Source organism: Mauremys mutica, chromosome 14 (genome assembly GCF_020497125.1).
Source record: "Mauremys mutica isolate MM-2020 ecotype Southern chromosome 14, ASM2049712v1, whole genome shotgun sequence".
Classification (NCBI taxonomy): Eukaryota; Metazoa; Chordata; order Testudines; family Geoemydidae; genus Mauremys; species Mauremys mutica.
This window is the reverse complement of record NC_059085.1, coordinates 176,669-200,639: the sequence shown is the minus strand read 5'-3', so window position 1 is coordinate 200,639 and position 23,971 is coordinate 176,669.

Here is a 23,971-nt window from a genome sequence, read left to right as displayed (position 1 = left end):
GTCTCGTATAAATTTATGCTCCCAATCTTAAGGTTACGTATGACAGGTGGGGAAACCAAGGCAGAGAAAGGTGAAGTGACTTGTCTGAAGTCACAAGGTAGATCAACGGTGAAACTGGGAATAGGACCCAAGAGGCCTGACTCCTAGCGCTGTGCTACATCTTTCCTCTTTGACTATGTCCAGCATCAGGTGTCAGGAAATGGGAGAAAACACCATACACAGCTGAAGCTCTGGAGGGGATGAATGTAGATACGTGTAAGGGTCCGGTGTGGGGGCTCGGCCCTCTCAGGCGCGGCTGGGAGCCAGGCCGCCTCACTACAGGGGGCAACAAGCGACAGGTTAGGGCTCGGACCCTCAGGCAGAGGCTGAGTAAACAGTTCAGCAAGCCCAGGCCCTCGGTCAGGGCTGAGCAAACAAGCAACAGTTCAGGGGCTCGGACCCTCAGGCAGGGGCTGAGCAAACAAGCAACAGTTCAGGGGCTCGGACCCTCAGGCAGGGGCTGAGCAAACAAACAGTACAGGACATAGGCCCAGGCCCTTGAGCAGGGCGGGGCAGCAAGCAGTTCAGGGCTCAGGCCCTTAGGCAGGGGCTGAGCAACAAACAGTCTATAAGCCCAGGCCCTGGGTCAGGGTGGGGCAATCAGCAGTTTAAAGCTCAGCTCCTTCAGCAGGGGCTGAGCAAACGAATAGCAGTTCAGGGACTCGAACCCTCGGGCAGGGGGTGAGCAGACACCGAGGTAAGTCCAGGCTCCTACGCCTGAGCGTCGGGATGAGGGGGAGACTGCCACCCGTGAGTGGGGTGGCAGGGGGGACACAGGCCCACCCACTCCACTGCGTCCCAGCCCGGGGCCCTAACAGCGGCAGTCAGTCTGCTGCTGTGTCAGTGGAGATCCTGGCCGCAACACACTGACATTGGCTCGGGGTCTGCTACAGCCAGACTGGGGTCAGCTACCCCCGGGCCACTTCCAATCTCCCCCTCCGTTGGTACCTGGATATCCCCAGCGTCTTCCGCCGTGTCCCACACCATGGGCTCCTCAGGGTACTGAGCACTGGGTAAGCGGGGCTGTTCCTCAGGATACCGGGCTCGGGGAAGGCTCGGCCAGTCCTCCTCAAGGTAGCGGGCTCGGGGAAGGCTCGGCCCAGCGGGAGCTCGGGCACCAGCGTCTGTCCTCTCCAGCGGCCAGTGGTCAACTGAGCGCTGGGGCCGGGCCTTTATACTTCCTGTCATCTATCTGCCGCCCTGACCGGGAAAACCAAGAGGTGTGCTGCTTGCCAGGGGCTAGGATTCACGATGATGAGTCTCGGCAGTCTCTCCGTCACAAGCCCTCAGATCGCTACCCCTTCCTGCTTCTCCACGTGGGCACCAATGATACTGCCAAGAATGACCTTGAGCGTATCACTGCAGACTACGTGGCTCTGGGAAGAAGGATAAAGGAGTTTGAGGCACAAGTGGTGTTCTCCTCTATCCTCCCTGTGGCAGGAAAAGGCCAGGGTAGAGACCGTCGAATCGTGGAAATCAACGAATGGCTACGCAGATGGTGTCGGAGAGAAGGGTTTGGATTCTTTGACAATGGGATGGTCTTCCAAGAAGAAGGATTGCTTGGTAGAGACAGGCTCCACCTCACGAAGAGAGGGAAGAGCATCTTTGAAAGCAGGCTGGCTAACCTAGTGAGGAGGGCTTTAAACTAGGTTCACCGGGGGAAGGAGACCAAAGCCCCGAGGTAAGTGGGGAAGTGGGATACCGGGAGGAAGCACAAGCAGGAGACTGCAAGAGGGGAGGACTCCTGTCTCAGACCGAGAAACGGGACAATCAGCGAGTTATCTTAAGTGCCTATACACAAATGCAAGAAGCCTGGGGAACAAGCAGGGAGAACTAGAAGTCCTGGCACAGTCAAGGAATTATGATGTAATTGGAATAACAGAGACTTGGTGGGATAACTCACATGATTGGAGTACTGTCATGGATGGATATAAACTGTTCAGGAAGGACAGGCAGGGCAGAAAAGGTGGGGGAGTTGCGTTGTATGTAAGAGAGCAGTATGACTGCTCAGAGCTCCAGTATGAAACTGCAGAAAAACCTGAGAGTCTCTGGATTAAATTTAGAAGTCTGAACAACAAGGGTGATGTCGTGGTGGGAGTCTGCTACAGACCACCAGACCAGGGGGATGAGGTGGACGAGGCTTTCTTCCAGCAACTAACAGAAGTTGCTAGATCACAGGCCCTGGTTCTCATGGGTGACTTTAATCACCCTGATATCTGCTGGGAGAGCAATACAGCAGTGCACAGACAATCAAGGAAGTTTCTGGAAAGTGTAGGGGACAATTTCCTGGTACAAGTGCTGGAGGAACCAACTAGGGGAAAAGCTCTTCTTGTCCTGCTGCTCACAAACAGGGAAGAAATAGTAGAGGAAGCAATAGTGGATGGGAACCTGGGAGGCAGTGACCATGAGATGGTCGAGTTCAGGATCCTGACACAAGGAAGAAAGGAAAGCAGTAGAACAGAGACCCTGGACTTCAGAAAAGCAGACTTCGACTCCCTCAGGGAACTGATGGGCAAGGTCCCCTGGGAGAATAACATGACGGGGAAAGGAGTCGAGGGAAGCTGGCTGTATTTTAAAGAAACCTTATTGAGGTTGCAGGAACAAACCATCCCGATGTGTAGAAAGAATAGTAAATATGGCAGGCGGCCAGCTTGGCTTAACAGTGAAATCCTTGCTCGTCTTAAACACAAAAAAACAGCTTACAAGAAGTGGAAGACTGGACAAATAACCAGGGAGGAGTATAAAAGTATTGCTCAGGCATGCAGGAGTGAAATTAGGAAGGCCAAATCACACTTGGAGTTGCAGCTAGCTGGAGATGTTGGGAGTAACAAGAAGGGTTTCTTTAGGTATGTTAGCAACAAGAAGAAAGTCAAGGAAAGTGTGGGCCCCTTGCTGAATGAGGGAGGGAACCTAGTGACAGAGGATGTGGAGAAAGCTAGTGTACTCAATGCTTTTTTTGCCTCTGTCTTCACAGACAAGGTCAGCTCCCAGACAGCTGCACTCTGCAGCACGGTATGGGGAGGAGGTGACCAGCTCTCTGTGGGGAAAGAAGTAGTTCGGGACTATTTAGAAAAGCTGGACGAGCACAAGTCCATGGGGCCGGATGCGCTGCATCCGAGGGTGCTAAAGGAGTTGGCCGATGAGATTGCAGAGCCATTGGCCATTATCTTTGAAAAATCATGGCGATCGGGGGAGGTCCCGGATGACTGGAAAAAAGCTAATGTAGTGCCCATCTTTAAAAAAGGGAAGAAGGAAGATCCAGGGAACTACAGGCCAGTCAGTCTCACCTCAGTCCTTGGAAAAATCATGGAACAGGTCCTCAAGGAATCAATTCTGAACCACTTAAAGGAGGGGAAAGTGATCAGGAACAGTCAGCATGGATTCACCAAGGGCAAGTCATGCCTGACTAACCTAATTGCCTTCTATGATGAGATAACCGGCTCTGTGGACGAGGGGAAAGCAGTGGATGTGCTATTTCTGGACTTTAGCAAAGCTTTTTATACGGTCTCCCACAGTATTCTTGCCAGCAAGTTAAAGAAGTCTGGGCTGGATGAATGGACGGTAAGGTGGATAGAAAACTGGCTAGATGGTCGGGCTCAACGGGTAGTGATCAATGGTTCCATGTCTAGTTGGCAGCCGGTATCAAGTGGAGTGCCCCAAGGGTCGGTGCTGGGGCCGGTTTTGTTCAATATCTTCATTAACGATCTGGAGGATGGTGTGGACTGCACCCTTAGCAAGTTTGCAGATGACACTAAACTGGGAGGAGTGGTTGATACGCTGGAGGGTAGGGATAGGATACAGAGGGACCTAGAAAAATTAGAGGATTGGGCCAAAAGAAATATGATGAGGTTCAACAAGGACAAGTGCAGAGTCCTGCATTTAAGACGGAAGAATCCCATGCACTGCTATAGACTAGGGACCGAATGGCTGGGCAGCAGTTCTGCAGAAAGGGACCTAGGGGTTACGGTGGACGAAAAGCTGAATATGAGTCAACAGTGTGCCCTTGTTGCCAAGAAGGCTAATGGCATTTTGGGTTGTATAAGTAGGGGCATTTCCAGCAGATCGAGGGATGTGATCATTCCCCTCTATTCAGCACTGGTGAGGCCTCATTTGGAGTACCGTGTCCAGTTTTGGGCCCCACACTACAAGAAGGATGTGGATAAATTGGAGAGAGTCCAGCAGAGGGCAACAAAAATGATTAGGGGGCTGGAGCACATGACTTACGAGGAGAGGCTGAGGGAACTGAGATTGTTTAGCCTGCAGAAGAGAAGAATGAGGGGGGATTTGATAGCTGCTTTCAACTACCTGAAAGGGGGTTCCAGAGAGGATGGATCTAGACTGTTCTCAGTGGTAGAAGATGACAGAACAAGGAGTAATGGTCTCAAGTTGCAGAGGGGGAGGTTTAGATTGGACATTAGGAAAAACTTTTTCACTAGTAGGGTGGTGAAGCACTGGAATGGGTTACCTAGGGAGGTGGTGGAATCTCCTTCCTTAGAGGTTTTTAAGGTTAGGCTTGACAAAGCCCTGGCTGGGATAATTTAATTGGGGTTGGTCCTGCTTTGAGCAGGGGGTTGGACTAGATGACCTCCTGAAGGCCCTTCCAACCCTGAGATTCTATGATTCTGTCCCGCCCCTTGACTTCCAGGGGGCGGGGACAGGCAGCGGTGGCCCCGCCCACTTCAGCGGCTTTTCCGGCTTGGCCCTCTCAGGCGCGGCTGGGAGCCAGGCTGCCTCACTACAATACAACACCTGGAAGTGACCAGGAGGACAAGGCAACAGTATCATGGTCAAGATTTTGGTCTTCTTATGTCTTTCACCTGACAACAGCACCTCCAGCGGCAGAGCGTCCTCTAGCACCATACGGGGGCATGGACACCAGTACTGATTCTGGGGAGAGCGTGCCATCCACTCAGTCACCATCACTGCACCCTGCAGCACATCACCTCCGGCCAGGGCACTGAGCTCAGCACTGACTCACTGGGGAAAGCAGCTCCCATCCTGCTCACTGCAGCACAGCGCCCCCTAGTGCTGCCATGGGGCACTGGGGACTGCATAGAAATAAAGGGGAAAGTGCCACCTACTGAGTTGCCATCACTGCACCCTGCAGCACAGCGCCCCCTAGTGCCGCACTTGGTTGTCAGTTCAATGTTGACTCTACTAGGGGCACTTTGCACCCAGCCACACCACTGCTCTGGCTTCTCGTTTATCATGCCAGACTCACCTTACAGCGAGAGGCTCCCTATGCCCTTGTGGAAGTCCCAGCTCCCATGCGAGGGGCTCTGTGCCTGAGTCTGATCCCACTTCCATCGGGTTTACACCTGGCTGGCGATGCCAGAGGCAAGAGCAGACTCGGGCATACAGGACACGAATGCCCAGCACTGAACAAATCCACAGTAAATGACAATCATCAAGATTAATAATGGCTCCTTAAATCTCCCCTCCTGCTCAGAGATGGATGAGAGAACCGGGGGGTGGGGGGGGAGGTTGCAGTCCCTTTCCCCAGGAGCTGTCGGGAAGGTTATCACAGATGCCACTTACACATTTTAATAGCTGGTGCCTGTAAATTAGCAAGCAGGCCTGCCGAACGGATAACCTTGCTGCTCGGTACATTCTAGCCATTTCTCTTCCTCCATCAAGCATTCATTTAAGAAACATTTCACTAAATAACCAGCTGACATAAATGGTGCAGGGAGATTTATGCCTCTGGCGCCTTGCTGGCTCTTGTGCCAGGAGGTGGCACAGGTGACTTTAAAATGACGCAGACAGTGGCCTCTTGGCAATTTGGGGTTCACTTGGAACCTCCATGGGGGGTGGGAGGGGTCCTGTCACTGTGCTACATTCTCATGCTTCAGGGCAGCAGGGGACCAGGTGCTGGAGTCAGTTAGAAATGTCACCCTGGATGGTATAATATCGTGTAATGCCTTCTCCATCGCCCATCCTCAGGAAGGGTTGACCCCAAGGGCCCTAGCAGCAAAGTACACATACTGCTACCGTTCCAACTGAGGGAGTAATTCCATTAGCTGGTGGCAGTAGGAGGTTATTTTCTATGTGGGCTGACCCACCAGGTGGGGTGGGGGAAAATAACACACCCTTTATAAGTGTGTTACCATTACACAGTGTACTACAATATTGGGGTGGGGGAGATGGATATTGTGCACCTTATCTGTGGTTCTACTCCTGGTGTGCCCTGAGGACAGCAGCCCTGGCATGGAGCACCTTATGGCAAATGCACCTGTGCCATCAGCCTCCTAATCTGGAGGGGATCAGCTCTCTGGAGGACATCGCTCTCTATGCAAAGCACTGGCTGGACTGATGCCCCCAACCCCCTAACAGAGGGTTCTGCAGAGCTGTCCAGGTGCCAATGGGCTTTGCACAGACAGCACATCCCTGCTGAGTGAGCCTTTGGCACTCTGCTGAGCACGCGACTCAGTGAGCTTCTTCCAGCCAGGCGTTCTGGTTCATCAACCAAGTCACTGGCCAAAAGCACTTGACGACCACGGGACGTGGCCTTCCTGTACTCTGCCATTGGCTGTGTCTGGCAGCGGGGTGTGTGTGAGCGAGTGAGTGAGTGAAGGTTCTGTCATTTGCAGATGACCCGGCTGCCTCGGGCCCTGGGGCAGGACAAAGACAGCAAGGCTGGCGCTGCTCTCCCTAACGGACCCACTGCCTCCTCACCTCTCTGAGCCCATGGGTGGGTCAGAATGGCCAGGAGGGCAGAATACAACATTCTCCGAAATCCCTGCCTGCCAGGAAAGCCTGCAAGAGACTGGGAGCCTGATCCAGGGAAGTGCTGAGCGCTAGGGGCAGTGAGAGCACAACCTGTCCTGCCCCATATGCACACATCTCCTTGCCCCTTACCTCCCCGAAGTGGGCACCCCTGTGCCCGGGGCACTCCAAACTGTTGTTGGCCTTTGTGCCTCTAAAGGAAGGGTGAAGTATGGGCACTGGGTGTGCAGCTGGAGGAACAAAGCTGAGCTCTCAGGGGCTCCCCCTACTGCGTCCCCCTGCAACCACAGTGTGTGCTGCCCATCAGACCCTGGCCTGCCCAGCCCCCGATGGGTGGCGTGCAGCCAGTCATGAGCAGGGGACGGTGTCAGGAACACTGGGGTGCCCAGTGTGCCAGGCGAAGCCATTGCTCCACCTTCTTCCTGCTCCCCATGAGACCAGTTGCACCCTGGGGGCATAGAGAGGGAGCAGTCTGGGCTGCACAAAGCCTTTGGCCCTTGTGTGGGACATACAAGGATGAGGACTGGTGCCTTGGCCACCCCAGCTGGGTACCCGGGGAGCTGCACCTGCCTGGCCCACAAGCTGAAGAATGCTCTTGCTCAACAGGACTAGATTCCACAGATCTCAAATCACCTCTGCTTTCAGGCACCCCCTCACACAGCCCCACTGCACACCAGGGCAGGGCAGCAGGCTGAGGGGGTTGGAACCAGCTGAAACTACCACACAGAGCAATTGTAAGTGGTGCTGGATTTGCTCTTTCTTGGAGGGCTCAGGAAAAGCTACAGGAACATTTTGACCCAGATCCACAAATGAACTTAGGTGCCAAACCCCAGTTTTGGGCACCATTGTGAGCCACAAAACCCCTGCTCAGCTGCTGCTTAACCTTGCAGATGCCAAACTTTACTCAGCACCTACATTTTTGCTGTAAAAGTTCCCTAGGTGCTTAAGTTTCTGCCATTGGCCATTTGGGGATTGGGGGTTATCAGGAGAATTTCAGTTCTTGGTGGGTACTCGGGTACCTGTAGGGGAACTGTGAGTAATTTCTACTAGAATCTGGCCAGGCCAACAGCATTAACACCCCTGCTCTTATAAAAAAATATCCTGGGATTGTTAATGGCCATGATGGTCAGAGCCTTGGTTTATATCTCCTCCGAAAGCCGAGTCCCTCTAGAGCCACGCCAGAGTCCTTGGGTCCAGGCTGCAGATGGCAGGACATGGCTTTATTAACCCAGGAACATTTTTGAGAGATCAACATTTTCAGGATTCAGGATGAAAAGTCAAAATCTCAAATTTTCATCAGCTGAAAATTCCCCTCCCCCAAAACTGGCTAGAGTCAATCTAAATGTCTCGTTTCAGTGTGGACCCTCTGTTTACTACGATTAGCTCACGTTGCAAACTGAAACACCACTTCCAACCAGAAAATTGGAATCCTTCCTTTAGAAAATGTCAAAACCAAATGCTCTGGCCAATTTTTTCCCCCCAAAATATGTTTGAGTAAAAAAAAAAAAGGTGTAAAACCGACCATTTTCCATAAATGGTTTAGACGAATCTGCATTTTCCAATGAAAAACTGTTCCACACTGGAAAATTCGCAACCGGCTGTTCAGTCCAGACTCAAAGGACAGCGCCCCCTACTGAGTCACCCACATCACTCCCCACAGCCCAGGCTCCTTTGCACCACACTGCAGCGTTGGGCTCAGCACTGACTCGAGGAGCAGAGCGCCCCCTGCTGAGTCACCCCACCCACGGCAGCACCAGAGGGATTCACAGGGTCAGATGCATCCAGAGCTTATGAAACCAAGGCCACAGTCGCTCCTGTGCATGAGAAACCACATGTGGCTCCACAGCCTGGGCCCGCGTCGTGGTGGCTCCACTCCCAGCCATGTCACTGCACATTGCTACAGAGGCCCGAAGAGCAAGACCTGCCCGAGGGAGTGCTGCAGGGAGGGGGTGGGCAGGGAGAGGCCTCCATGTGTCCCGATCTCCAGGCAGCAGGCGCTGCTCTAAGCAGCTGAGTCTGGATGATGAATAGAGCTGCCATTGTGCCCACACCACTCCCTGCAGCCCTGAGCCGGTTTGGCACCATGCTGGGAACGGAACTCAGCATGGAGTCTGAGGGAGAGCGCCTCCTGCTGAAGGATCCACCCCACTTTCTACAGAATCCAGGTTTTCCTTAGAGACTCCCATCCAAGGGCAAGACCAGACCGAGCCCTGCTTAGCCTGGGAGATCTGACTTGACAAAGCACCAGCCTGAGGGGTTAGCGCCATAAGTGTGACCTCCAGGGAGAGGGAAGTACTTTGTGACAGCATCTCCAATAAGGCTTTATGGAAATAGGCTTAGAATGTGTTTTATGCTACATATGCCATGTAACATATCTCTGTAAAGGTTATGATCTACTGAATGTATTAATCCTATTTGTATGCAGGTATCATTTTTGTATTCAAAGTTATGAATGTTGGCTGTGTACTGGCTTGGTTTCTAAATAACCTCAGTAGCGCATTTGGTCAGTTCCTGGAGAAAGGAATGTTGAAATTAAGTACCTAATCAAGAAACACTTAAAGGACAATGGATCTTGGAATGCACCAATCCACATAAGAAGTCTACTTGAGGACATTCAAGGTAGCATGTAAACAATGGATGCTACCTGTAAAAACTGAGTCGTGCATGGACATGTGACTTGCCCAGGTGACTCCTAAACTCCATATTGGAGCTGGACTTTGCATAGGGGTGAGGAGGTGGTTTCCACCCACAAGAGAAAGTCTATTTAAACCACTGGGAGACCCCTCCATTTGGTCTTCAGCTGGCTAAAGAGAGGAGCCATCATGAAGAATCTCCTAGCTACCACCTGAGCTGTACCAGGGGAAAGAATTGTTCCCAGGCCTGGAAGGTCTCCAGTCTGAGGAAAAAACTTACTAAAGCATCTCTGAGGGTGAGATTATCTGTATTCAGTTTGATTAGACATAGATTTGTGCATTTTATTTTATTTTGCTTGGTGACTTACTTTGTTCTGTCTGTTACTACTTGGAACCACTTAAATTCTACTTTCTGTATTTAATAAAATCGCTTTATACTTATTAATTGATCCAGAGTATGTATTAATACCTGGGAGAGCAAACACTTGTGCATCTCTCTCTATCAGTGTTATAGAGGGCGAACAATTTATGAGTTTACCCTGCATAAGCTTTATACAGGATAAAATGGATTTATTTGGGTTTAGACCCCATTGGGAGTTGGACATCTGAGTGTTAAAGGCCTTGTCTACACTACAAGACTATTTCGAATCTACTTAAGTCGAATTTGTTGATTCGACCTTATGAAGTCGAATTTGTGTATCCACAGTAAATACACTAATTCGAATTTCTGAGTCCACAGTAATGGGGCTGGCGTCGACTTTGGAAGCGGTGCACTGTGGGAAGCTATCCCACAGTTCCCGCAGTCCCCGCTGCCCATTGGAATGCTGGGTAGAGCTCCTAATGCCTCCTGGGGGAAAAATGTGTCGAGGGTGCTTTTGGGTAACTGTTGTCATTGAACCGTCAATCACGCCCTCCCTCCCTGAAAGCTCCGGCGGGAAATCTGTTCGCGCCCTTCTCTTGTCAGTTACAGCGCGTACGCCACAGCACTGCGAGCATGGAGCCCGCTGCGATCATCGCTGCACTTATGGCCGTTGTCAACTCCTCGCTCCTTATCGTCCACCTCTTCCACAGTCAGCTGCTGAGAAATCGGGCGAGGAGGCTCCGGCAGCGCGGTGAGGACAGGAATTCACAGAGTGGCGCAGACCTCTCACAAAGCAGGGTACGCCGCGCCGTGGAGATCATGGTGGCAATGGGTCAAGTTCATGGTGTGGAACGGCAATTCTGGGCCCGGGAAACAAGCACGGACTGGTGGGACCGCATAGTGCTGCAGGTCTGGGATGAATCACAGTGGCTGCGAAACTTCAGGATGCGTAAGGGCACTTTCCTTGAACTCTGTGACTTGCTGTCCCCTGCCCTGAAGCGCCAGGACACCCGGATGCGAGCAGCCCTGAGTGTGCAGAAGCGAGTGGCCATAGCCCTCTGGAAATTTGCAACGCCAGACAGCTACCGGTCAGTAGCGAACCACTTTGGCGTGGGCAAATCTACCGTGGGGGTTGCTGTGATTCAAGTAGCCCACGCAATCGTTGAGCAACTTCTCTCAAAGGTAGTGACTCTCGGAAACGTCCAGGACATCATAGATGGCTTCGCCGCGATGGGATTCCCAAACTGCGGTGGGGCTATAGATGGGACTCACATCCCTATCCTGGCACCAGCCCACCAGGCCAGCAAGTACATTAACCGAAAGGGCTACTTTTCAATGGCGCTGCAAGCACTGGTAGACCATAGGGGACGTTTTACCAACATCTTCGTTGGGTGGGTGGGCAAGGTTCATGACGCGCGTGTGTTCAGGAACTCTGGTCTGTTTAAACGCCTCCAGGCAGGTACTTTCTTCCCGGACCACAAAATAACGGTTGGGGATGTGCAGATGCCTACAGTGATCCTCGGGGACCCAGCCTACCCACTAATGCCCTGGCTCATGAAGCCCTATACAGGTGCCTTGGACAGAGAGAAGGAACTCTTCAACTACCGGCTGAGCAAGTGCAGAATGGTGGTGGAGTGTGCTTTCAGACGTCTCAAGGGGAGATGGCGGAGCTTACTGACTCGCTCGGACATCAGCGAAAAGAATATCCCCGTAGTTATTGCTGCTTGCTGTGTGCTACACAATCTCTGTGAGAGCAAGGGCAAGACCTTTTTGTCCGGATGGGAGGTTGAGGCAAATCGCCTGGCTGCAGTTTACGCTCAGCCAGACACCCGTGCCGAGAGAATATCCCAGCGGGAAGCGCTGTGTATCCGGGAGGCTTTGAAAGCAAGTTTCCTCGGAGAGCAGGGTAACCTATGACTCTCCACTTGCTTTCAAGAGAAACTGACCCTGGGCCTGTGTCTGTATGTGTCGATTTCGATCTGCGGTTACATACCCCGTTCTCCAAGTTTCCCCCACTTCCAAAGCACGTTTTAAAGCAAATTAATTGTAACACTCATTATTAATAAATCTTTGTTTTACTTTGCATTTCTGTTCAGGTGTTGAAACATGGACGCATACTGTGCTGGGCACGGTGTGCACTGATGTACAGACTGCTTGTTCCATAGAGGAATGACATCCTCCTGCTCCTACATAGGTCTCTGGGGTGGGGGACGGTTGCAAGTGGTTGTGCATGAAGGGGAGGGTTTGCAGGAAGGGGTGGGTTTGCAGGAAGGGGCGAGTGGTGCCTTCTTTGGACAGGGGTTTGGATGACGGCAGTGGGCTGCGGGTTTGGGCGTAGGAAGGGGTGAGGGGTGTGGGGGAAGGGTATCTGTCCGTGGATGAGGGCTCTTGTTGGGGCTCAGGGCAGCGGAGAGGCTCGTTGCTACGGTGGAAGTGCATGGTAAGGGCAGCGTGCCTTAACATTAAGGGGGTGGCAGGCACTAGGACCCTGGACAAGCATACACATCACAGAATGACCCGGGGCAGCATACACCACACAGAGTGACCCTGGTGCCTACTGACTGCAGTGTGTGTGTGCCCTGCAGTTGATCATGCCCCCAAGTCTGTACCCTGGTAATGTAGGCTATACCGTGCAATTATAAATCCCCTCCCCCCCATACACAAAAAAATCCTCTGACACGAAAGACGTGACCGAAACAGTGAATAACAGCAAACAGCTTTTAATAATCTAATACACAGTGGGGGGATGAAACTTGGATTTGGGACTGGGTGAGCCTGTAAGGGAAGCACTTCTACAAATTTATAGCGTGAGAGGTGTGTGGTACATTAGCGCTATGCAGTGGTGCAGTGACAGTTCTCACGGCCCCTACCGCCCCTCCGTCTTGTACTTTTGGGTGGGGGGGGGCAGGACTTCTTGGCGGGGGAGGGCGGTTGCAGATACACTGCAGGAGGGCTCTGTCCTCCTGCCTGCGGTCCTGCAGAACATCAACAAGGCGCCGGAGCGTGTCCGTTTGCTCCCTCATTAGCCCAAGCAGCATTTGAGTCGCCTGCTGGTCTTCCTGCCGCCACCTATCCTCCCGTTCGATGTGTGTGCGATGCTGTTGACATAGGGTCTCCCTCCACTGTCTCTGCTCTGCCACCTCGGCTCTGGAGCAGGCCATCAGTTCCGCGAACATCTCGTCCCTAGTCTTTTTCTTTCACCGCCTAATCTGCACCAGCCTCTGCGAGGGGGATGCCGGGGCAGTCCGGGAAAGAGCCGAAGCTGTGTGATGGGAAAAGTAAGTGATTTCCTTGAACAGATACATGTTTGCGAACAGTGAACACAGTCTAGTCAGTTTCTCTGAACAAGACCATACAGGGCAACAAGTCTCACGAGATCTCAGGACAAGTTCGAGATTTCGGAATACGCTCTCATTGGCTGCGGCATTGCACAGGAGAGCGGACAAGTGGGGAGAGACAGCTGAATCCGTCTAGCAGACAGTCCTGGTAAGCCTTACAGTACATTCTGCTTATCAGTTAATGGATAGCTGTGCCCTCCCGCTAAAGGCAATCTGGAAATCATATACTCTGACCCTTTTTCAGCCACTCCCGCCAGTGCACGGGAAAGATCAATGTATGCTTTTCCTATGTGGCCTACAACACATGGCTGTTAAGCGAGGGTCATTGTTATGCAAAGTAAAAGTCAACCATTCACAACAGTAACAATACACTAATTGCCCTAATTAGATGCAGCATTTCATGAACGAGATCACCCTGAGGCGGGTCCCTCAGAGTCACAAAGAGCGGATGCTAAGGGAAGCCCTGCAGAGACCAGGACCATATGCGGCCATGCTTGTGGAGGCGATGATTCCCATGTACATAAGGATGTCCTGGCGCGGAAGAGTGTGCTTCCACGGAGCACTATGGTGACCAGATAGCAAGTGTGAAAAATCAGGACAGGGGGTGGGGGGTAATAGGCATCTATATAAGAAAAAGCCTCAAATATCAGGACTGTCCCTATAAAATCAGGACATCTAGTCACCCTATGGAGCACCCAACAAGGCACCTCTCCCCAGGAACCTCCTGCGGAGGCTTTTCGAGGACCTCTATGAGACCTTTGTTGAATTGTCCCTGGAGGATTATTGTTCAATCCCTATATGTGTGGACCTACTTTTCATATAGTTTTTCATTGAAAATTTTATATATAGTATTTCTATTTTTTTATACCTGTTTTATAAAAAATAAATGTTTACATGTTTATAGCACTTACCGCCTGATCCTTCCCCTGATTCAGAGTCCGGGTTAACGGCCGGGGAGGGTTGGTAGGGGATCTCTGTGAGGGTGATGAAGAGATCCTGGCTGTCAGGGAAAGCGGTATTGTGTTCGCTGTCGCCTGCGCCGTCCTCCACAGACCCTTCCTCATCTTCCCCATCGGCGAACATCGAGGAGGAACTGTCCAGGTTCACTATGCCATCCACTGAGTCCACGGTCACTGGTGGGGCAGTGGTGGCAGACCCACCGAGAATGGCATGCAGTGCCTCGTAGAAGCGGCATGTCTGGGGAAGGGCTCCGGAGCGTCCGTTTGCCGCTCTGACTTTTTGGTAGCCTTGTCTCAGGTCCTTGATTTTCACGCGGCACTGCATTGCATCCCGGCTGTATCCTTTCTCTATCATTGCTTTGGAGACCTTCTCGAAGGTCTTCGCGTTCCGCTTGCTGGAGCGCAGCTCCGACAGCACAGACTCCTCGCCCCACACACCAATCAGATCCAGGACTTCCCGGTCTGTCCATGCTGGGGACCTCTTTCTATTCTTGGATTGGCCGGACTCCTCTGCTGGAGAGCTCTGCATCGTTGCAGGTGCTGCGGAGCTCGCCCCGATGTCCAGCCAGGACGTCAGATTCAAAGTGCCCAGACAGGAAAAGGAATTCAAATTTTCCCGGGTCATTTCCTGTGTGGCTGGTCAGAGAATCCAAGCTCGGACTGCTGTCCAGAGCGTCAACAGAGTGGTGCACTGTGGGATAGCTCCCGGAGCTACTAAGTTCGATTTGCATCCACACCTAGCCTAATTCGAGCTAGCCATGTCGAATTTAGCGTTACTCCACCTGCCGGGGTGGAGTATCGAATTCGAACTAAAGAGCCCTCTAGTTCGAATTAAATGGCTTCCTGGTGTGGACGGTTGAGCGGTTAGTTCGAATTAACGCTGCTAAATTCGATTTAAAGTCCTAGTATAGACCAGGCCAAAGACAGGAACACTTCTGTGAGCTGCTTTCAGGTAAACCTGCAGCTTTGGGGCAAGTAATCCAGACCCTGGGTCTGTGTTGGAGCAGATGGGTGTGTCTGGCTCAGCAAGACAGGATGCTGGGGTCCCGAGCTGGCAGGGAAAGCAGGGGACAGAAGTAATCTTGGCACATCAGTTCGCAGCTCCCAGGTGGTTTCTGTGATCTAACCCATCACAGACTTCATCAGAGTAGTCTCCCAGGAGTCCAAGACCTGACATCAAAATACATTCAGGGTGGGGGAGACTCACAACCAGCAGCCCCCCTCCGAGGGTTCTGCTTTTCCTTTGTCTTTCTGCTACAGAAGAAAAGGGTTAGTCTGCTGTGTACTCCAAAGGCGAGAATAAAGAGTCTGGAGCCATGGCTAACCCCTCCCTTTCTCCCCTACTCCACTGGAGAGAGGTTGAGGCTCTGGAACAAAAATCCCATAGATCAAAGTAAGTGTGCTCAGGAGAAAAGGGGAGGAAGACACGCTGTGCATGAGAAAGGCTTTCTGTTCTCGAATGCACAGCAACAAAGGGATTAAGGGGTTATGAAAAGCCTGCCAAGGGAGCTAGTGCACCTGTGGAGTGGGTGGGAAGGTCGGATTGCCTGGAGTGGTCCGGAGGAGAGGCACTCAGTGTTATTAGGCGTTGTCTGGTATCTCTGGGGACATGGCCTCCCTGATCTCTCTCTCTCTCACACACACACACACACACACACACACCCGCCTGGAAGCAGCACTAGCACTACGTGAAATGTTTTGATCAACATTTATTTTCTGTGAAAAACACAGATTTCGGTGGCACCAAAACATTCTGTCTGCTCATGCTGGTTTCACTGAATTCTTTTGGTCAAAAAGAAACTAAAAAAAATAAAAAATAAAACATCAATGTTTTGTTTTGGTAATTTGTAAATGAAACATTTTATTACTTTTTTGATTCAAAATAACTCTTCAGTTCAAAATTCCCTTTAATTTTCATTTTTAAAGTTAAAAATGCTCCAAATCAAAATGAAAATTTCATTCCACTCTAAACAATGTTTCTTTGACTTTTCAATTCACCAGAAATTTCAAGTAAAAGCAGCAAAGAATCCTGTGGCACCTTATAGACTAACAGACGTTTTGCAGCATGAGCTTTTGTGGGTGAATGCCCACTTCGTCGGATGCAAGCAGGGGCGGCTCTAGAAATCAGGCTGCCCCAAGCAGCGCGGTGCGCTGCGCCGCCCTTCCCCGGTCCTGCGGCGGGTCCCCTCTTCCCGCGGCTCCGGTTAAGCTCCCGCAGGCATGACTGCGGCAGGTCAACCGGAGCCCGGGACGAGCGGACCTGCCGCAGGCATGACTGCGGCGGGTGCCGTGGTCCCGCGGCTCCGGTTGACCTGCCACAGGCATGCCTGCGGGAGCTCAACCGGAGCCGCGGGATGTGGGGCCCCGCCGCTGTCAGGCCGGCGGCAGGTCCGCTCGGCCCGGGCTCCGGTGGACCTGCCGCAGTCATGCCTGCGGGAGGTCCAGCCGAGCCGCGGGACGAGCGCCCCCTCCGCAGTCATGCCTGCGGCAGGTCCACTCGTCCCGGGGCTCCGGTGGACCTCCCGCAGGCATGACTGCGGCAGGTCCGCCGGCCCAGCCTCCCGCCCTCCCCGGCGGCAGGGGACACCCCCTACATTTTGCCGCCCTAGGCACCAGCTTGTTTTGCTGGTGCCTAGAGCCGCCCCTGGATGCAAGACTTCATTGCATCCGACGAAGTGGGCATTCACCCACAAAAGCTCATGCTGCAAAACGTCTGTTAGTCTATAAGGTGCCACAGGATTCTTTGCTGCTTTTACAGAACCAGACTAACACGGCTACCTCTCTGATACAGAAATTTCAAAGCAATTCATTTTTGGTTCAACCTGAATGAATTTTATTGTTTTGATTTTTCAAAAAGCCAGTGAGCCAACAAATCAAGGACTGGCCAAGTTTTACCCAGCATGCATCTGAGGCCTTGTCTACACACAAATGTTGTGCTACTTTAACCAAAGCACTATAGTTAAGCAGTACAACTCCCCTTGTGTGGATGCAGTTATTTCAGTATAAAGATGCCTTACACATAGCTAGTCTCATATGGGAAGGGAAATAAGCCAAGCTGCCTCCACGCTAGCAGTTGTACTGGTATAACCAGCTACGGGACATTTTTCTTACCCACATAAAAAACCTGTACATAGAGCAGGCCCAAGAAAGGCTGCAATGGAAGGAGATTGCATTGGACTGATCACTTGTTGGTGTAAATCCATGAGTTCCAATGGATTTGGTCCACTGTCCTGAGAAGGATTCAACCGTCTCACTCAAAGGCTCAAAAAGAAGGTTAAGGAGGTTGTGACGGGTTTGGTCACAGAGACCCCCTTGGGACTATCACTTGATGTGCTGAGATTACGTCTAAGCTCGTTTTCTCTGCCAGCTTGGGACTTCAGAACCCTGCCTTGTTCAGCCAGATATGCTAGCCTGCTGCAACACAGACCCAGGTCTGAACCACGTCTCCCAAAGCTGCAGGCTTTAACGGAAGACCACTTAGCAGGTACTCCTGTCTCCAGCACCCAGATACCCAGTTCCTAATGGGATCCAAACCCCAAATAAATCCATTTTACTCTGTATACAGTTTATACAGGGTAAACTCAAATTGTCCACCCTCTATAATACTGATAGAGAGATATGCCCAGCTGCCCCCTCCCACCCTCCAGGTATTACTTACTTTGGGTTAATAAATAAATAAAAGTGATTTTATTAAGTATAACAAATAGAATTTAAGTGGTTCCAAGTAATAACAGACAGAACAAAGTAAGTCACCAAGTAAAATAAAGCAAAACATGCAAGTCTCAGCCTAATACATCTAAAAAACTGATTACAGATAAAATCTCACCCTTAGAGATGTTCCAATAAGCTTCTTTCACAAATTGGACTCCTTCCTAGTCTGGAACCAATCCTTTTCAGACCAATGTGGTAGGTTGTGGCCTGGGTCCAGCAATCACTCACACCCCCATAGTTACTGTCCTTTATTCCAGTTTCTTTCAGGCATCTCTTTGGGGTGGAGAGACCATCTCTTGAACCAGCTGAAAACAAAATGGAGAGGCTTCCAGGGCCTTTTATATTCTCTCTTGTGGGCGGAAACCCCTTTGTTCTTCTGTGCAAAATCACAACAACAAGATGGAGTTTGTGGTCACCTGGGAAAGTCACATGTCCATGAATGATTCAGCTTTTTGCAGGACAACGCCATTCTTTACATATTAGTTTGAACATCCCCAGGAAAGCTCAGATGTGGATTGGCATCTCCCAAAGTCCATTGTCAGTTAAGTGTTTCTTGATTGGGCACTGTGAGTGTTACGCCCCCGGTTACGGGGCAGCACGGCCTAGTGGCCAGCGTCCATAGGATTGCCCCCGGTTACGGGGCATCACGGCCTAGTGGCCAGCGTCCATAGGATTGCCCCCGGTTACGGGGCAGCACGGCCTAGTGGCCAGCGTCCGTAGGATTGCCCCCGGTTACGGGGAAGCACGGCCTAGTGGCCAGCGTCCATAGGATTGCCCCCGGTTATGGGGCAGCACGGCCTAGTGGCCAGCATCCATAGGATTGCCCCCGGTTACGGGGCAGCACGGCCTAGTGGCCAGAGTCCATAGGATTGCCCCCGGTTACGGGGCAGCACGGCCTAGTGGCCAGAGTCCATAGGATTGCCCCCGGTTACGGGGAAGCACGGCCTAGTGGCCAGCGTCCGTAGGATTGCCCCTAACAGCGCCGTAGGACCTTGCCACAGGCTCAGCAGGGGGGTCCTACTGAAACATGCTGAGGCTTACCGGGGGCAAGGCATCACTCCATCACTCCCCCCCCACCCAGGTTGCTTCCTACCGATATGAGAGTTGGGGTCTCCCACGAATCTCCAGGTTCTCTTCACATCTCTGGGTCCATCGCCTCCTCGGGATCCTCCCACAGCAGGGCTTCGTGCTGGCCAGGGGAAGCTTCAGGTCCCAGCGAGTTCAAGGGTGGTGGCTGGTCCTCCACAGGACCTTTCTGGGTAGGTCCTTCCCCTGCAGCTGCCAGCCCAGACTGAGCTGAATTCTTTCTTTTTATACTCCCAGAGCACTTGGAGCATGCCCAGTAAGAACGGGACGGGACTTCCTCTGTCAGAGCTACTGGTCTGACGCCGTTAGGGCTAGTGCGGGGCGGGGCTGCCCTATCACAGGCACTTACTCAGAATTGTCCTTTCTCAAGAAGCTGACCAAATGCTTCACTGATGCTACTTAGAATCAAACACATTGAGAAACAAATACATAGCCAATATTCATAACTTCAAATACAAAAATGATACACACATACAGGCAGCATAATCATCACCATCAAATTACAACCTTTCCATAGACACTTCACTTGACCTCCTTTGTACAAGATTTGGTGCAACTATAGGCCCTTGCTTGCAACAATGATCTATACAGTCACAGTTCATGTCAATAATGTCAGAGGGGTGACTTGATCCCAGTCTCTTAGTACTGCCCTGGCCCCTGGGGACCAAAACATTGAAAACAGAGGGCTCTTGCCACCAACGGTCTAACAAGAGCCAATGACTGGAAGCTGAAGCTAGAGAAAGTCAGAGTAGCAAAAAGGAGCAATTTTTTAACAATGATGGAAACTAACCATTGGAAGAACTCCAACTCCGCCCCCCCCCCCCGCCCAGGTCCAAAGCATTAAGCAAGTTTGTGACACACATGCTGTTATTATTCAGGATACTGAACAACTCCTGTGAATTCCCATGAACTTCAATGCCATGGCCAGCATCTTGCAGGATCCAGCCCTATGAACCTAGTCCTGCTCCCTTTGGGGTCAATGGGAGTTTTTCCTTTGCATTCAGTTGGTGCCTGTATTCTGGGCGGGTGCCCTTTTCCCATCTTTTGCTGTGTTCTCCTCCCCCTTACCATGGCTTCATGTGTTTCCCCAGCCCAAACCGTGCATGACCTTATAAGATTTCAGGGGACCCAGTCTGCATAGGGAGTCTATGCCTTTGTGTCCCCCTGGGGCACTGCCTTGTGCTTAACTAGGATTCTGAGCATCCCAGAGTCCTTCTCAAGACCCTGAGGCCTGAGCATGCAGCCATATGGTCATGGACCATCCTCTGGAGAAGTTTGAAGAGGTTTGTACCCGCTTCTCTTGGGCTTTCACATATGCCCTGGTCCATATGCGACTATAGTTCACTGCGCAAGCTCCAACCTGGGCAATCAGCCTCCAGTGCTTTGAACCCCGCTTCATGTGAGCCATGACTGAAATACTTGTGCTAAGCCTAAATGGAACAGAAACCTAAGAGGAGCCTCTTGTGGGCCTCAGCTGCAGATCCCACCTGGCATTGTCAAAAAGGTTCCACAGAGGACAGTTCATGCTCCAGAAAGCGGAGAACCCAATCAGAAGAGATACCAACCCTGGATCTACTGCTTGGTGATGTCAAGAAATGGCCTGAGATATTGAGAATAAAAGAGAAGCTTGATACCACTGATGAGCACAGCCAGGAGTGGGATAGAAGGATGCTGCTGGGCCACGGTAGATGATTTCCAAGGAGTAGGTTCTGGGGGATTGGGAACTCGGGTGAGTGATGTGCAATGAGACCTGTGTGGAAATACACCTGCATGTTAGGAGGCCAGCAGATTAGAAGACACTGACTGTGGAAGGGTTGACTCACTGCTGGCATGCTCCCTGGTGTAGCAGGCTTGCTTTGTCTCATCATGGTTCTCCAGTTCTTCTCTCGTGACTCAGCCCTCCAGCCAGGTCACAAAAGATCCTTCTGCCCCCTCTTAGGCTGTTCCTTGGCCCATCCTTGAGGCTTCATGTTCAGCCTCCACTCAACAGCCCTCACGTCGGCCTTCTGTGTCCCTTCCTCGGACCCACCATCTGCTCGGCGTCTGGACCAAAGACCCTGTATTGACCAGCTAGATCTGCTCCATCAGACACGCCAGAGTTTCCCTGAGCTACTTCCTGCTTTGAGTGCCTTGTGCAGCCTCCCTGCAGGCTGTGCTTAACACAGCCCCTCCTCTGGTCCCCAGGCCTCTGGCTTCTCCCAGCTCCTCCTTTCTCTGCTGGAACCTTGTCCCCTTTCCTGGGCCCATATCCCTTCCCCAGCCCTTCCCAGGGAGAGGAAACTCCCTAGCGTTTGTCTCCGGGGTTTCTCTGTCCTGCATCCCTCTCCTAGACTTCCCCTGGAGCTTTCACTTCCCTCTTTTATGAAGAAGAACCAGCTTCTCCTCAGCTGGGTCCAGGGGCAGCTCTAGCAATTCTGCCGCCCCAAGCACGGCAGGCAGGCTGCCTTCCGCGGCTTGCCTGCGGAAGGTCCGCCGGTCCCACAGCTTCGGCAGACCTTCGCCTGCGGGAGGTCCACCGAAGCCGCAGGACCCGCGGACCCTCCTCAGGCAAGCCGCCGAGGGCAGCCTGCCTGCTGCCCTCGCGGCGCTGGCAGAGCACCCCCCGCGGCTTGCCGCCCCAAGCATGCGCTTGGCGTGCTGGGGCCTGGAGCCGCCCCTGGCTGGGTCTAATCACCCTCCAGGTGCAGCAAGGTGAGCTAATTGGGCTCAGACTTCTTAACCCTTTGTTCACCTGGGAGAGGTTGGCACCCCATCTCACTGACTATAAGTCCCCTGGAAAAAAAAATGCAAGGAGCAAGAAGCAGCCCAGGTGGCTGCTAAATAGGCCTTGTGGTCAAACCACAAGGAGGAAGGATGGCTTTCTGGGTAAGGCGCTGGGCTAGGAGCAGGATTTTATTCTTACCTCTGCCACAGACTTCCTTTGTGGTCTTGGGCAAGTCTCCTAGGGGTAGAGCCGCAAAGGGACATAGACACCTGACAGCAACACCTACATCCCTTTGTGGATCAAGCCTTTAACCTCTCGGAGTCTGTCTACACCACACGCTACACCTGACTCTTGTGGATTCGGTGTTTCCAACCCCATGCTTGAGCATCCACACTGCGTTGTTAACCTGGGTTTACAGTTGCTGGGCCCAGGTCTTACAGCTGTGCTAACACATCCATACATACTCGGCTCTGCGGCTTGAGCTGCGCCCATGCTGCAGAATGACAGGGCTTGGACCGGAGACACACTGGGCCTTGGGATCTGCTCCCTGCACCGCCCCCCCCCCGCCCATAGCAGGGCTGGCTCTATGGTTTTTGCCGCCCCAAGCAGTGCGCCGAATTGTCACCGCGGATGGCGGGGGCAGTCCGTGTGCTGTTAGGGCAGCTCATGCGTTTCCATGGCAGCAGCAACTCTGTCTTCAGCCGGAAGACAGAAGCTGTGCCGCCACAGACAGCTGAACATAGAAGCTGCCGCCAAATTGCCAGGGCCGCCCAGAGGATTCCCGGGGTCTTCGGCGGCGGGGGGGCCTTCCATTCCGGGACCCGCCGCCGAAGTGCCCCGAAGACCCGCGGCGGGGACCCCCCCGCCGCCGAATTACTGCCGAAGCGGGACCCGCCGCCGAGTTCAGCCCAGTCTTCGGCGGTAATTCGGGTAATTACCGCCGAAGACCGGGCTGAACTCGGCGGCGGGTCCCGCTCCGTCTTCGGCGATAATTCGCCAGTGGGGGGTCCTTCCGCCCTGGAGCGGAAGGACCCGCCGCCGGCAAAGACCGGGAGCGAAGAAGCTCCGGGGGCCCCGGCCCCGCAAGAGTTTTCCGGGCCCCCCGGAGGGAGTGAAGGACCCCGCTCCGGGGGCCCCGAAAAACTCTGGTGGAGGCCCCTGTGGGGCTCGGGGCCTGGGGCAAATTGCCCCTCTTGCCCCCCCCTCTGGGCGGCCCTGCAAATTGCCGCTGCCACGGAAACGCACATGCCACCTTAACGGCACACGGACTGCCCCCACCATGTGCGGTGGCAATTCAGCGCACTGCTTGGGGGCAAAAACACACAGACTGCCGCCCCTTGCAGATTGCCGCCCAAAGCACCTGCTTGGAATGCTGGTGCCTGGAGCCGGCCCTGCCCAGCAGGGTCCTAGGACTTGGTCCTGAGCACTTGCTGACCCATGTCAGACTGATTTGTGTGTGGGCAGAAGCGGGGCTTGGGCTCAGTGTGCAGCATAGACATACCCTCACTGCCCCTCTCTTTGTCTACCTTGTCTCTCCTGTAAGCTCTTTGGAGCAGGACAATCTCTCAATATGTGTTTGTAAAGCACATGGCACAATAGGGCCCCATATTGGTTATGGCCTCTGGGCCCCATGAGAATATAAATAATAATTAACAAGTACTGCAAACTGTGTATTAGATGTGAAAAGCAGGAAGGAAACCACCTTTGAACATGCACAGTCCAATAAGGATGGAGGGTACGTTAAGGGCAGCAATAAAGAACTAGAATGACTTTATTCTAGGCAGAGGCCCCTCGGGGAATAAGAAGGGCTTTTACAGCGATATCAGGGGAAAACAAAAACATGAGAGTGAAAGCAGAGTTTTTAATAAATGAGAAGGGGAAGATTAAATTAATGATAATTCAGAAATGTCTTAGCTCTCGAAATGTGTATGCCTGTGGGAGGTTAATCTGCTTTAAACAAAAGAAATAAGGAAAAGAAGTTGAAAAAGTAAGAAGTGAACTGTATAAAAACAGCTGTTGGTGGAAAACAGGTATGGGATCTCCTTGGAAATATGCAAATAATATACCAATCAATGGGTCTGAATTGCATTTACCCTACAGTGTCCAGGGGATTCGTTAATGAATGTATCCAACTGCTAGCCAACAATGTAGAAAAGCCAGAGATCGGGGGAGGGCAGAGGGGAAACAGACAGATCATTCTTCAATGAAGGAAATAGAAGTGATCCTGGCAATTACTTGCTGACCCGTCTGACTGAAATGCCTAACAAAATAATGGGACAAATATTAAGAGCAAAAGCTGTAAACCTCTGGGAGGTAATCATAGAATCTCAGGGCTGGAAGGGGCCTCAGGAGGTATCTAGTCCAACCCCCTGCTCAAAGCAGGACCAAACCCAACTAAATCATCCCAGCCAGGG